The following is a 15,577-nucleotide window of genomic DNA, read 5'->3' as shown; positions in this document are numbered from 1 at the left end:
AACGATAAGAAAAAGTATCGTTTACAGTGAAAAACGTTTTCGTGTAGCCGCAGCCTTAGAGACACGGCTTCAAGGATGTAAGAATGCAAGTCTAAGCCAGGAGACAATCTGAAAAGTAAACAGAAAAATGAATCGACTCATCGTGAGGGAAGCACAATGGCCCTGTCTGCGAGAGGTTTTTTTTAGGATTTTACATTCAAACACAATCAAGAGGCCATTACTTAAGAGCATTCATACAACAATGCCATCGTTAACATACCATCTGGATGTATTCAGCTATCAAGAAAGAAAACAGTTGGACTTTTCGTGGACTTTTAAATGACAGACAAATCAATATATATATAAAAAAAAAACTGTATAATAACATGAGCTATTTGTTAAACAACAAATTCAACCAGTGACTAATTTGATATATATATATATATATAAAAAAAAAAGGAATCCTATAAATAAAAATGGAGACAGAGTTGTTTCCGCTTCTCGAATGTGAGGCTCCGCAGCTTTTGATGGGAAACTGAACACATCTTCAGAGACAATAATCTTCATATTAACATACGACTGAAAATATCTTTTTTTAATTAGTTACAACTCAGAGTTGGAGCCTTCTCCTCTTTCATTGCCAAACAGCTCTTCCCAAAGCCTCCGTTGCAGTTTTGCTGGGATTTTCAGGACTGGTCAAGCTCAGAGAACAAATCGGAGCACTTAGCGCTCTGCCAATCCAATTTGAGAAGCCCAAGAAGAAATTCTACATGTAATGCTGGAACTTCAAAGTAAGATGAAGTTCAGGGAACATTTAGATCATTCCCAATATAACGGAAAAATCTGATATTTTTTACTTTTTTATATTTTCTACGTCAGGAATGAATGAATAAGTACTTGAACTAATCTTCAGTGTTGTGATCACAAAATTAGGTATTATTCCAATAGGATTTACTTGTGCCGTTACAAATCTGTGTTAAAAAAAAACTGAATGGAGGCAGTGTCTCCTCCTTTTTTTATAGAAATAAATTAGCAGACGGGCAATGCACCATCTGTATCTGATTTAGGAGGTAGATTGCATTGTGACACTGTATTTGGCTATTCAGCTAGTCCATGGAGAAGGCTGGCAAGGCAATAGTCCATAATTCAGGAATAATAAAGAGGTTAATGGTTAATTGCTGCAATTCTACTCCTTAGGTCACCACTTCATTGCCCCCTTCATAACCAGAGAATTGACTTGGCAAGAGTCATCGAGTCAATACTAAGCAAGGATGTGTATGAATAGCACTGATTGCAGAGACAAACATAGCGACCGCTGATGCTGAGGAGGTGGTATTTACAGTTGCTTGAAGCTGGTTGTTAACCTTGCCTGCGTAAATGACACCTTAAGGATTTGTAGGTCTGGCCCGGTGCCAAATTTAGATCCGGCTGCACTGAACATAAATGACAAATTAAATCAAATCTCTTCCCAAGCCAAGGCAAGACAATACTTATCTCCCAGACACCGACCCCTGGAGTCTCTATAAGCAGGAAATCAATCTGCTGCATTTAAACTGGAGGCAAACTTCTAACCCATCAAAAAGGAAATCAATAATGCATCATAGCGTCTCTTTTATTCATAAAATACTGGACTGGCCTTCTGGAGGAGCCACAGATGCATTTCACGCCTCCCCAATCAGATGCTAGTCCACAACTTTCTCTTGACTACTATACTGTTGAACAACGCTCTAAAAGAACATTGTTTCCACCGAAGGAATTAGGAAAATGACAAATGCTCGCTGCTCGGAGAGGCAGCCGTTAGTTTTTGTACTCCGAGCAGCTGAAACAGCTGCTGACAAAGTACTGATGTGTTCAGCATCATTTCATTAGAATGTTTTAGAACCATCGACGATGTATTTACACATATAAATGCACTATATTTTACACTTGTTTTAAAGCTGTTCTCCAATATGATCACACATCACAGCACCCACGCCTAAAAGGACCATAGATCACTGCACAAAGGCATTGCTCTATTATAAATCATTCAATAAAATCATTTCAAACTGCTTACAAACATCAAAAAGGGGCAACGCATTAAACAAGGCGTTGAAATTCTCCAACAATTTCAGCAGCCTTTTCTTATGAAGCGTTTATACATGTTGTCAACTGAAGATTAACTGTAGAAAAAGAGCGACTGCATTACTCGGTTACTTCCCTTTAATTGCTGGAGGCTGTCGTTTCTTCAAGCAAACAGTCTCAGGCACAGGCTTTGTTATGGTCAACAGATTTTGAGATTAAAAGTGATGATACCGTCAGTATCAATAAAGCAAGCATTTAATCACAAACGGGAGCAACGTTCTCCACCTCTCCCTCAAGTCCAAACCGGCATGCCGTAGTTCTGGGTAGTGAAGTAGGAAACAAGGCATAGTTTCAATTTGCAAAAGACAACATTTCCATTGAATTAATGAGTTTTACCATTACTTGTTATTCAAGTACATTTTCCATCTAACAGTTGCTCATCTTTGCTCACAGTGTGAAAGGATGACGTGAAGAAACATCCCTCAACTCAACCAGCAACCTGAATTTCATGTTGGCTCCCCTTGGTTTATGAGTTTGTTTCAGATATAAAACCTAACATCTAGAACAGTTCGTTAAGTCCCAAAAAGAGGTTTAGTTGGGTCAAACTACAAAACAATATAAATAATCAGTTGCCAGAGTCTCAAAAAGGGCAACCTATGTGAAGATACGCCACTTCTTCAATTTGATCACAGTTTAAAAGCCACATCTACCTCCAGGGCTTAGCTCAAGTAGCACGTTAGCGCAATCAACATACAGCTGAGCTGCTGTTTGCAGTACGCCAACATGAACACACGGATAGTGGAAGGGGTGGAAAATGTTAAATAAGCAGCCATAAAACAACTACTCCCTCGAAATGATACGATCCAGTGTGAAGGTATTATCATTCAGTCATTCGGCACTGGTAGGTTCGATTTAAAAAAGGGATTTTGGGTTAGACACAAAGTCATGATTTCCAAAGGTGTTTACATACAAAGTTTTATATAAAATGTCATGAAAATATAAAGGTACATCATATGTGCAATGGGGGCAGCTGTGCGCAATAATGTAAAGTGAACCATACCCCAGGGCTGCATTGCGATTGGGATCCTGCATTTACTGAGGGATCTGACACATGATAGTGAGAGATGACAACAACAAAAAAAAAAAGACCTGTGGATCCCTGTGTGACGCCGGCTCCAGCTCATAGCTAACTCTAATCGCCGCGATAGAGAAAAGCGTGAAACCGTTTGACAACCCCAAAAGCAGAAAGTCGTCCTTACTACAGTTCATGTGACGCAACAATTGACACAAGTTATTGTGGTAGTCCGGCCAAAACCAGACTTTTAAAATGGATGTGAGCAAAAATGGGCCCCTCAAAACTGGACTAACACACCCGGATAATATAGAATCACTCCTGCATGTAAACGCTCAACCAGCCTCGAATGGGTCTCCGTGCTCTGAACACGGTACACATATCTTTCTTTTTGCATCTTTTTGTACAAACAGTAAAGAAAAAAGTATACATCAGTAAAGACAAATAAATACTAAAGCCTGTATACCATGTGCTAACTCGTGGCTGCTTACAACATTATGAGACTTCAGCTCTGCTCGAATAAAAATTCTGATTTTCAGAAAGTTCACTATCACCACTGGAGTAACATGGAGTAACATTGGCGTCTGTGCTGTGTGTCCGCACGGTCATAGTATCGGACATTCTTTGGCCAATAACTCGATTCCACTCCTGAATACTTTTACAAGGAAGATGGGGCTGGTTAAATGCTCAGATAAACTGCGCATGGGTCCAAGAGACAGAGAGAGATTGCTCTGGTTTACAGAGTTCCATGAAGCTGGTTGCTTAGGTGTTTGATTAAACAAACCTAAAGGGTTGTAGAAAGTAGATTGGTTGTCCGACAATCGAGTTCCATCCTATACTCCCCAAGCATCCTTGGGCAAGAACTGAACCCCACATTGCACCACCAACATGTTCCTCATTTCTAAGTCACTCTGAATAAAAGCAACTGCTGAATAAATGCAATGGAACCTCCTTTGGATCCTGGGTTTGAACCCCAGACACTGAGCAGCAACCACTGCTGGAGTTTGCTAATAGTGTTTATAAATAGTGTTCATAGCTCGGTCTATAAATGGCATTCGTGTATTCATCAGAGCTTCAGCAGCATCTGGTTCAGGGGTTAAAGTTAGAAAATCAATCCTCTGTACTACTTTTCCCATCCCTGTTGACAGTCAATGACAGATAGCTCGGCTCCCATTAGCAAAACACACTTGTGTGTCAGCTGCAGGTTAAAGCGGTCTGCTCGGCCTAGCAAACACTGAGCGATGCTGCAATACCAGAGAGACATCACAAAGCTATAAACACACACCTAACATCATTAGTGCTCAACTGGACAGTTTAATAGAATTTCTTGATTACTCTCTGAAAAAGAGGTTTGGCTTGCCTTATGATAATAACTTTATCTGGTGCCATCGTGTAATCTGACTCATCGTTATGTCAACATTACACTATCGTGCTGTTTGACAACAGGCAATTTCCCTTTCAGCTCAGACAGGCAGTTTCCACCGAATTTCTTACACACACACACACACACATGCAATTAAACATGCAATAAAACGGCCTCGCTGACAGCTGCCATAAAGCACCGTTAAGCATGCACTTAAAAAAAAAGTTGAATTGATACTGTTGAAGTGATCTCGTTGTACTTTAGGAAAATCCCTTCCCACAGAAACGTTTCTCTTTGTTTTCTTTTTTTGCACCGTCAGCCTGTGGCTTATCTGGGGCTGTGAATGATTACTTGTTCTGTTAGTGGGATCTGACATCTCTGCAGCTCCTTGAATACAGATTTTACACCACACAAGAAAAGTTTAATGAAGCCTGCTGATAGCTTGCCATCAAACATTTAAGTACAAGAGTCCATTTTCATTGATGTCTTCCGCGCATCTAATATAATTTGCATCTTGTTAATTTGCCCTGCTTAGTTTCCTCCTCAGGTTGCAGCTTGAAAAGCGACTTCAGTGCAACCTCAGATCCAACTTGAATTCACCGTCAACAGCGAAGCAGCTGATTACACAACAGGAAACCACAACTGCAACGGGAGCCTCAAACAAACAGGAGACAGAATCGTCTCAGAGCATGCTCTGCAGGTGTGTTTACAAACGGAAACCTAACAGTGACAATACTACATTTGGGATTCAACTTGGAAAATAATCTTTCACATGTCGCATACTGGCAAAAATGGTTTAAACCGATCTCCGTCACAAACAGTCCAACAACGACTGGGGAGACATCTGTGGCTGCTGTATGTGTGACTTCACCTATAATCCTTGTAAAAACATAGTTGTGAAGGAGACCCAACACAGGCTCATCTTGCACCGGATTGAATGATCTGTATTCACCGCAATTCTCATAAATTAGCTGCACTGCCTGAACTGAAATGGTATGACTCGTGCGTTAACCGACAGTTCTAAAGGGCAGATGGCAGTAACGTTTGGTTTCTCTTTGGCAGCGCTTTGACCGCGCTGAAAACCACCGAAGGCCGGACGGCAGAAAGAAACAAGAAACGCCGCGCTTTTCTACAGCCTAGAATCAAGGTCACCATTTAATAAGCGCCGACAAATGTCAAACCCATTCCATAATCCCCTGAGCTGTATCATTACAAGCATATGGCTCTTACAAAAAGCACACGAGAGTGGAGCAACCAGAGACTCGGGCTGAGTTACTATCAAATGAAACTGTTCATTATGCAATAATCTAGTGCATCTAATTTTACAATCATTCAAAACAAACCTCTTTAATACCTTTGGGTTCAGGTCTGAAATGATCATTCATTTTGTGAAAAGTAATACAGAGGGTGCTGAAAACCAGCTCTACTAAAACAAACAGAAATTAGACTATACCTTTAAAATTGTAAACTGTCTAACGTGCGTGTACTAATGAGTTTTGATGTGCAATTCCTCTTTGTTTATCGGCTGTCTTATGGGGACCAGTAGCAGAGCGATTCAGAGAAAAGCCACCATTTCTGTTCACGCTCCGTGTTGTGTCAAGGTGTCAACACCGACACACTTCATATCCTTTAGTGTATTATGCAAGAAATGTCACTTAATGTCTTCTTCAAACGGTTTTATTCCCCAGCCAGAGGCAACACCGGAGTGGTGTATAACTGCATACTCATCACCGTTTTCCACTAAAAGAAATGAGGATTGTGTAGGTGATCTAAGGAATTGCGGCAGTGTTGTGCCAGTTCACAGCTTTTCTGAACTAGTTCAAGTTCAGTTCATACATGCTCAAAGTGAACAGTTCACGTTCAAAGTTCACAATTTTAATTCTGAACTAGTTCAAAGTTCAGTTCATTTTACTTTTTTCGTGAGATATTCAAAGAAATACTTTTTTTCACACTACGAGCTAGAAATCACCATATGTTCTTTGAAAGTGCTCATTGTAGACATTTGCTCATGACACTGCAATTGTGGGTTTCTTACCAGGTGATGAAACTTGCAGCAGTACAGACAAGGTAGACCAGTTCTGTACTTAGTGCAATGAAATCTACCAGCATTTAATTAAAAAAAGAATATATAATATGAAATGTCATCGGGGTCTTGGTTTGCAAGAGTGTAAAATTGTTTTAAATGTTCATAAGGAGAATCGGTGTCTGTCTCCGTGCCATCACTTCCACTAGCCTTTTTTTTTTTTTTTCAAATTGCAGCTCTCTCTCTCTCTCTCTCTCTCTCTCTCTCTCTCTCTCCCAGCCCTCTGCGCTCTCGTCGTTGCCTGCTACGCGGCGTTGTTATGCCTACCCCACTCTGCTGCAATTCATCACGGGTAAAGTCGTGCGGAAGCCAGTATGTTATTCAACTATTCTCAGCCGGACACTACGTTACCCGCAATGCATTGCGCACACAATGTCAAAACCATCTCTGTCTGGTGATACATGATTTAAGCGGCACCAGCGAGAATACAGGAGGGAGGAATTTCTCTCGTTGCGTTTCAAAAGAGAAAACAGATGTCACTCAGTTTTCAATGGAAAACAAATTCCAACGTTCATTTACAGTGATGTCTGCCGTTCATGACACATAATGTGAACTAATTCACGTTCAAGTTCTTTATTAAAAAATGTGTTGCGTTCAGTTCAACGTTCACGAAAAAATGAGCGTGTTCAATGAACGCGTTCTTTTGAACTCGTTCACGCACAACACTGGATCGCGGGAGTGCTCTCACAAATTGTTTTGAGGTGGGGACTGTGCAACAATGTTTAAGTGGGTTGCACATAAAGTAAGACCCGCATGAAAGCTAAAATCCAAGATCTCCCAGTGGAATGTGTGTTTGGTGAATCAAACCACTACAGAAACCAGTCTATATGTGTCCTTTGCTGAAAAATGTATCAACTTTTGCAGTGTAACTTGACTTCTACACGCTCATCACAACAGGAGACCTGCTGCGATGTCCAACACTGATGAGGAATAAACTCATTTTCCAACTAATACTTTCCTAATTAGATGGACATACATGAATGCGTCATTATTCTAAAATCAACTGAATGAACACCCTCAAGTGCATACTTACACAGAGGGAGAGAGAAAAAAATGCTTGGCCCTCCTGCACTCGACGAACTGGCAGCAAGTTTTCAAAGAGCAAACAAAACGAGCTCCTAGTTTCTGGCAGGCCACTCGTTTGCCAAAAAATAATTGTTCCAGTACGAAGGTTTGTGTGGCACGGAGTGTAAATGAACAAGAATTTCACGAAAAACTCAGTTACACGGTTTAGGGAGTCCACATTATCAACTTACCCACCACACTAATTCCTGACATATTTTGCAACAGTCACGATCTTGACCAGGCAAACTGCTTTTAACCCTTTGGAGATGGCGCATTGAAATATCGCTCACTGGGGAACGATGGCGTTGTGGTTGTTATGGCAATAAAATATACATCTGCCGATAAAAAACAATGTTTTGCTGACATTACTACAGCCTAACCAATCAAAAAGAGAAAGACTTGGAAATGCTTAGTTGTAATTGGTAGGTTTATCTGTCATGTTAAAAGTACCGCCTTCAACAGCTGCCTTCAATTAGCTGCCAATGTCCAGCCGCGCTCAGCTGTATTGACATTCCGTTCACTTTTTATGATGGCTGCTTCACCTTGCAAGCGCGTTCGCTACACTCGGGATGAAGTGGTACAAATGATGACTGAAAATAATGCTGACAGCGACATTGACAGCGAAACCGGTGGTATGTCCAGTGATGAGGAGTTGGCCTTGGACGAGGAGTTGTGTGGGAGTGATTCTGAAGCAAGGTAAGTCAAGTGACAGCTACGTATCATAACAACTTTAGCTAATAAGCTAGCTAACTTTTGCCGGTGAAGTTATAAGGGATCTCGTTGTTTTTTGTTACAGTATGTGGCCCATTCCCTCCTCTAGTATGTAATTATGTTTGAAAAGGTTTTGATCGAGTATAAATGGTCTATTTACTACTGGTAGCGATTCATTCATTTAATCTGTCAGTCAGTACCTCAGTCTGTCAGACGCTACTCCCGGCCCGCTCACTTATTTACCTCAGGAAAATGAATATTTTTCATGAATTATATATGTAAAGGATGGTGGTATCTCTGAAGCCCCGATTTAGCTCATTAGATGTATCAGCACATCTTGTGCTTTTCTGTTCAAGAGGTCCAAGCTATGACGTTATTTTGTTTGTGTTCTCACAAATTATTCAGAAGAAATGTAATGTCCAAACTTTGATTCCATTGTTGTGGTATCCCATTCGAAAAATACTAAAACTACATGGCTATACAAATCTTACATGTTCAAAAAATAAAGAAGGAAAATAATAACCGAAATGGGCCACTTTTATAGTAGCCGTGTCATCTAAGTAGCTCTCTACACATTCCATGAAGGATTATGCTAATGTTTACAATGCCTTATTGCACATTTGATTTTATACTGTAAGGCCTATGTGCCATATAAGCATTGTGTAGTCCCTGTGAATCTTTTTGTAAGTTTTGTATAGGCTCATTTGGTAGATTTTATATACTGCAATTCTTTTTCATACGCATGACTATATCTTAATTTATGTGGAGGAAAAAAGGGCCACTTTACTGGAAGCACACTTCATGAATGGACAATGTTTACTTTGCCTAATTTATAAATATGATTATGTAGGCCTATAGTCCTATGTCAATCATTGTGCAAGTTGTATACTGTTTTATACTGTAAATATTTTTGGTACATGTGTTATATGTGTCCAAAGCAATGTGATCAAAAGTGATGTGCTGTCTGAGTGAGCTACCATGATTAGTTGTTTTTTTATGATTGTATGGTCACCAGTGTCCTTGTCTGCTTCCCTTCTAGCTTTCATCCGGAACCAGCAGATGACCTAGAGTATTCATCACTACTTTTGCATACATCCAAATGGTCCTGTTTCAATCCAAATACTCAATCAAATACATTCTTTACAAACCAGAAACAATATAGAAATGGTTTATTGCACCAGATTTTGTTGTATTTTTGTATTCACTTCCAGTGCATAGCTAGTTCTCTCTAATGGTAATACGTATGTCAGTAAAAGAATCCTCGCAACATTCTAAATTGATATAGTATTTTGCACCCATAACTAAATGTATCGTATCTTCTGAACAGTATGTCCTAGCCACATAAACTTTATACATTTATGCAGCACACAAAATTCTGATCATTTGATACGCTCTATATTTTTGTCTATCTAGTACAGAAATATGTCAAAAAGGGATTTTTGTCTGGAATTTACATTTTTTTGACGGATTTTAGTACAAGTACTTACTGGTTTTTGTCAAGATATTTCATTACTCAATCAAACTATATGCTGAAATTTATATCCTTTTGTAGCTCTGATTCTCCTGATTACAATGGTATATAGAACACATATGGTGTATGTAACATAATTTATAAACAGAGAATTTTATGGAAGGTCTTCATGCAGCACCACAAAATAATCTTTTTCATAGTCGCCAAAGGGTTAAACAGCCAAACCTATAATCAAATTTGATTTGTGCGTATGGGATTGAAAAACAAGCAATGCTAGAGGACAAGTTGGCAGTCAAGCTGGTAGCTGATATCAATCCAAGATAGCCTGCATGGCAAATCACATGGCCGACTGTAAACAAAGCAGTTATGCAACCATCTGAGATTTGTGCAACTGCCGGGAGACACCCTGACCCGCTCAGGGTGAGGTGTACAGGGGTCAGTGAAGAAGGAGGTTAGGACTCAAGCCAGCGAGGGCTGGCTGGCTGGCTGGCTGGCTGGCGGGGCCCATCCCCCCCACCACAATGTGACTCATGTTTCCCTGTTTAGTGTTGCCTGCTTCCCGCACGGAAGGGGGCGGGAAGAGGAAAGAAGCGCCATAATAATCATGTAAACCATGCAGGACTCCATCCTGCAGATTTACATGAAAAACGTTCACGCGTGGTCACCGAATGAAAAAAAAAACAAAAACAACAACAACAACAACAAAAACTTGTTCATTATCCGAGCGTAAAAAGTCACCAAACTTGAGGACAAGAGGCTGGGATGCTGATGTTGACACGGGGAAAAGTAGTAACTGGGTGCACACTGGTGTCTCACGTTGTGTTTCTGCGTATGCATGAAGCTAAAGCTGCCAGCTGGTTGATAACAGTGACAACAACAATGTGGCGAGGAGCATTTGAGCTGACGACAAACCTAACCACCGAAAGCACCTCTAAGCCGGAGGGGAACACTGTACATTCACATAACGAGGTGTAAATGAGAGAAGGTGATGCTCTGAACGCTGTCTGCAAAGAGCAAGAAAACACGCCACACAGCATGGCTCTTTATTTGTTGACAAGACAAACTCCTGCGCCGGGTGGAAATTGGTGGCAAAACACACCGGTTCTGTTGCGGCCACTTGCCTTTCTCGCAAGTTGTCTTGCCAAATTTTTCTAGGCTAGCTCAGAAGCTAATAGCTCTGCTAGGCTATAATGTAACTGAGGAAGAGAGAGAAAGCACATTCACCTCCGCTAGCCGCTAGCGCCCATCCCCCAACCAACCAGTCTTCCCTGTCTCTGTCCACCATCTTTAATCTGTGCTCCGTCTCCCTTCCCACCGCACAAAACACGACAAAAACACAAGACACTCACCTTTAACGACCATCGCCAAATCGATTATCACCCTCCGAAATTTACAATCGATTTTCGTTTTATTAAAGCACGTATATTTTTATTGAAAATTGGCCGTGCGAGCGGAACCGCGCCTTCAGAGAAGAGCAGCAATCCTAAACCGCCATCTGGTGGTATTTTCCTCTCTGTGATGCAGCGGGAGCGGCGCAGCCTCAGACCGAGACACAGCTGCCCCCTGGCGGACACACTGTGCTGCAGCGGGCACGCGCCTCTGGGGCCGAGTACGGGAAGGGAGGGAACCAGGACCCCGCCAACACAACAGTGACGGGGACGCGCGCAGAGACAGATATACCCCCCCCCCCCTCCTCCTAGTTTAATTAATATTTTTGAGAGTCTGTTAAGTGGAAATGGTATATTCAAAGTGTATCAAAAATGACCAGAAGCAAAGCATAAACAAATACCGGAATAGTACACAAATTACAACATGATATTTAACTGTAATGCAAACATTGTCATCATCTGTGGCCCTCTGGGCATGGATGTGTAAAGAATGTCCTCACACACGCAAATTAGACACTGAATTAACAATTTATGGATGTTTTGTGCATTCAACTTTGCTTCTGGGTAATGTTTCGCATTTTTTCATTAGTTTCTAGTTATTTTCCCATCTCTCTCTGTTATTTGTGATGATTTTGTCTTTGTGTGTCTGTTCATTTGATGTAACTTTTTTTTTTTTGGTCTCATTGTGGTCAATGTATTTCTGTTTATAGCCATTTTGCATCTTTTTCCCCTTGTTAAGGTCACGTCTCATTTCGTTTTATATGTTGTCGTGATGTTTTTTACAGCTCTTGTTGCTTTGTGTTTCATATGAATCTTTCTTGCTTCTCTGGCTGGTTTTAGGGAATTCTGTGTGGTTGTTTTGTGTCTTTTGGGGCTCTTTGAAGTCGTTTTTTGTTGCATTTGGCTTTTTTTTCTGTCTCACATGGTTAACTTTGTCACCACTTTTTCCCTCTCTGGTAATATTATGACTCTCTGTTTGTGTGCATATTTCTGCTCAACATTCATTGGTCAAAATATGTCACAGGATTTTAATCATTGACTTATTATTTTCAGTTTATCTTATGTATATCTGAATGGGATCTGTGATGAACTCAGATTAAACTAATGCTGGCTAATACAAGTACCATGACAAATAATAGGCCCAGTTTAAATGAAAGAGCTGCAACTGCTGAGGGAATTTGAAATTAAATGTAGTTTCAGACTAGTTTAGCCTGTGTAAAAGCAGTGTAAAATACACAACACAGCAGAGCCCACAAAAACATTTTAAGTGATTTTATCCAACCAATTCTAAAGAGATTTCATTTTCCAAAGACAAGTCGATGCTTCACACTATTACTTAAAATGTTCTTGGATCTATTGAACAGTCTCTAAAACTGGTACCAACATTGTCTCTTTTCTAGTTGTTGCAACTAGTTCTAGTTGTTGCAACTCTAACACTTTGTGGGAAATTTCTGTGTATTTTCAATAGTTTCCAACACTGACTACATGTGTTTGAGCCAAAAAAAAAAGCGTGTCTGTGAGTGCATTAATGACCTTTAACCCAAGACTTTCTTTGATGCTGTTCTTACCTCCCACCTCAGATGGAGAGAGATCAAAAGAAAAAGAAAAAAGAGTAAAGAGCACATGGGTGATTTCTTTTGCCAGGTCCTGGGGCTAAAACTAAATGTGGATAAACCCAATTACAAAGGCTGGATGTACTCACATTACTCACTCCAGCTCACTTTGGTGTGATAAGGAAAGCAATGACTTCAGTTAATTATATTACTCCCACTTCAGAGTCATTAAGTGGATATCAGACACCTGCATAACATCCAATGTTTGTGACTGTATTTGAGAGAGAAGGAGTGGATGAAGCAAGAAGAAAAGCTGATAACATTCTGCAGTGCCTGGCTCTTTCTCTTATATTTTTGTAACAGATAAAGCAGTGATGTGCGCGCATACACACACAGTTTTACTGGGTGGTGCCTCATCTGATGGACGCACCGTTGTTTGCCATAGCAACCGCACGTCGTTCCCATAAAAGCTGCAGCCAGATCCTCCCTTCAGGTTATATCCCAAACACACACAGATACAGACATGGTTAACATGTTTATTCTTAACCCTTGGGTGTGATGAAACACTCGACAGGTGTTTTTTTTTTTTTTATGTTATTACAATAGTAAAGATTTTATATATCTGAAAAACAAACAAACAAAAAAAAACTTTAAAGAAATCTTTTGTAGTTGTAGTTTTGGAATTAGGTGGAAATGTCGCAATGTTGCGTAACCCTACAAATTCATTCGATACTCAGAATTAAAGTAGTAGCTTAAAGTAATCCCTGTAGTAGTGATTGTGCTGTGTAAATTTGTGTTTACATATGTTTTGTAGTCGGTGGGCTTCTACACTGAAATAAACTGGAGCCATCTTGTTCAGAGGCTTGTTAAAGGCCACTTCAGACACAGTCTGACTGATTTACAGACACCACCCACGTATCCTCGGCTAATCTTGGGATCCAAACGAGTGGAATGATTCACATTTTCCACTGAGTCTCTCAGTTTGTGTGTTTTCCCTATTTCAATGGCAGTTTAGAGGTGTGCTGTAAAAGAGAAACACACAGTAGGAATTCTTTATTCCTATTTTTATTTTTTCCACAACACAATATCAGCAGTTCAGAGACTTTCCAGTGTAATGGTCATCTGTCGTTTCATAAGGAGTTGTGTAATTTGTTAACAGCAAAAAAACAGTGAAAAACATAAAACAAAAACTCATTTGCTCAGATGAGCTCTCCCGAGTGAGGTCCTGATGAGAAAATGCGCCCCTCCAGTGCAAAAGACAATTAGATAAAAAGATAAGCCACAACAGCAGCGTGCGGCCCACAGGGTTAACCGTTTGTCAAAAGAAATAAGACTTATTAGGAGGAGGACCTGGTTCACAGAGTATTGCTGATGAAATAGTTAAAAGTGTATTGGACTTGGCAGCAATAGTTTACACAAAGTATATCTTATTTACTATACATTACTTATAGCACTTCAAGAAGTTGCTGACCTAAGAAATAGTTTATGCAACTGATTTTTACTGTACTGTATTTGAAATTGTTGTGTAACGACAATCACTCTTAACCTGCGCACTGTATCCTGTGAAGTCAGCTAAGTTTCAGAGCTCCTGCTCATAGATTTGTGTTTTTAATTTAATCTTATATATACAATGCTGTGTCCCCTAAGTTTAGAATATCTGGGCTGAATTGCTTAAAATGACTCACAACACTAATATAGCAGAAATGAAGTCATCGGTGAAAAGGTTCCTTGCAGTGAAATGCATTGGAAATGTATTTATCAAAACTCTGACACACCCCTGAGAGATATTGCATCTTGTCATCTGAGCTGTCTCACAAACGAGCATTAAAGCAAACTACAAGCACAAAAACATCAGATACAACCTTGAATGACATACTGCCGGGCCGAGTTATCCTCTTCCCTCGTATGTGCGTGAGTCTGCACGCGCATGTTTTAACAAAGTCAGACAAAAGGCCACTGTCTGTGCAGACTGTTAGATGTTCTAGCAGTTGGTTTTCTCTGGTTCTCCGAGCTTTTATATTCTTCCTCTCGGCCCAAATCTCTGTCTCATCCTTTCAGTCCTGATCTGCAGACACTTTCCCTGGGGTAATCCATTTCAAAGCTACTCTGTATTTAATCCTCTGACAGTGTTTTGTTTCACCGAGAGTCTACACTTTACTTTTTCTGTGTGCGTGGTGCAGTCTCTGGTTCCCTTTGCCCTAATTTTGAGTTTTGAGCATTATTAATGCTCCTGTGTAGCTGCGCATGCACAACGCTATCAATCACAGCGTTCGTCACAATCCAAAAACTTTTCCAGGGGCTGTATCCATGGAAACAGAGGCTGCGTTGTGCGGCATCAACTGAGAAAACTCTTTTTCGGCGATGAAGGCAGGAGGTCGTCACTCGGTTAGTCAGTTATGGAGACAAACACCTCAGTCTGTGGGGAAACTCGGGACCAGAAGAGCCTAAAGGGCTATGATGACGATTGTTGAATGAAACTTCTGTTTAGACTGAAACACACTCATTGGAGTTATGCAACAAAGGTTCTCTTGTCTTCCCTATCTTTCATCTCTGAGACTGCTGACTAAAAAAAAAGCTGGACAGAGTTTGGTTGCTCCATGCCTGTACGCCTGTCCTATTTCTGATTTCCTCTGACCTTGCTGGCAGCGTTCCACTCCTGAGGCTGTTCTTTTGAGCCTGCTTCCTCTCTGACCCCCCCCCCCCCCACATGCATCTCTCGTCGCCTCCCCTCCTCCTCTTGTCCTCCCCACCCCCCTCCTCTCTGCAGCTGTGGTGATGCAAAATATATGAGAGGCAGAGTGCTATGTTAGCTGGAGAGAAAAAAACAACCA

At 40.7% G+C, this 15,577-nt stretch overlaps 1 protein-coding gene across 2 annotated transcripts in view; it reads right to left on the bottom strand.

Annotated features, from left to right (window-relative positions):
- stag1a (STAG1 cohesin complex component a) overlaps positions 1-11,316 on the bottom strand; it is a 39,299-nt gene extending 27,983 nt beyond the window's left edge. For both annotated transcript variants that reach the window (XM_075448780.1, XM_075448781.1), the window contains exon 1: positions 11,155-11,316. The gene's annotated coding sequence lies outside the window, so the exon portion shown is untranslated. The remainder of the gene's footprint in view (positions 1-11,154) is intronic.
- Positions 11,317-15,577: the final 4,261 nt, after the last annotated feature.

This window comes from Odontesthes bonariensis, chromosome 17 (assembly GCF_027942865.1).
Source record: "Odontesthes bonariensis isolate fOdoBon6 chromosome 17, fOdoBon6.hap1, whole genome shotgun sequence".
Lineage (NCBI taxonomy): Eukaryota > Metazoa > Chordata > Actinopteri > Atheriniformes > Atherinopsidae > Odontesthes > Odontesthes bonariensis.
Note: the sequence above shows the minus strand (reverse complement) of the source record. Positions and strands in the feature narration are given on the sequence as shown.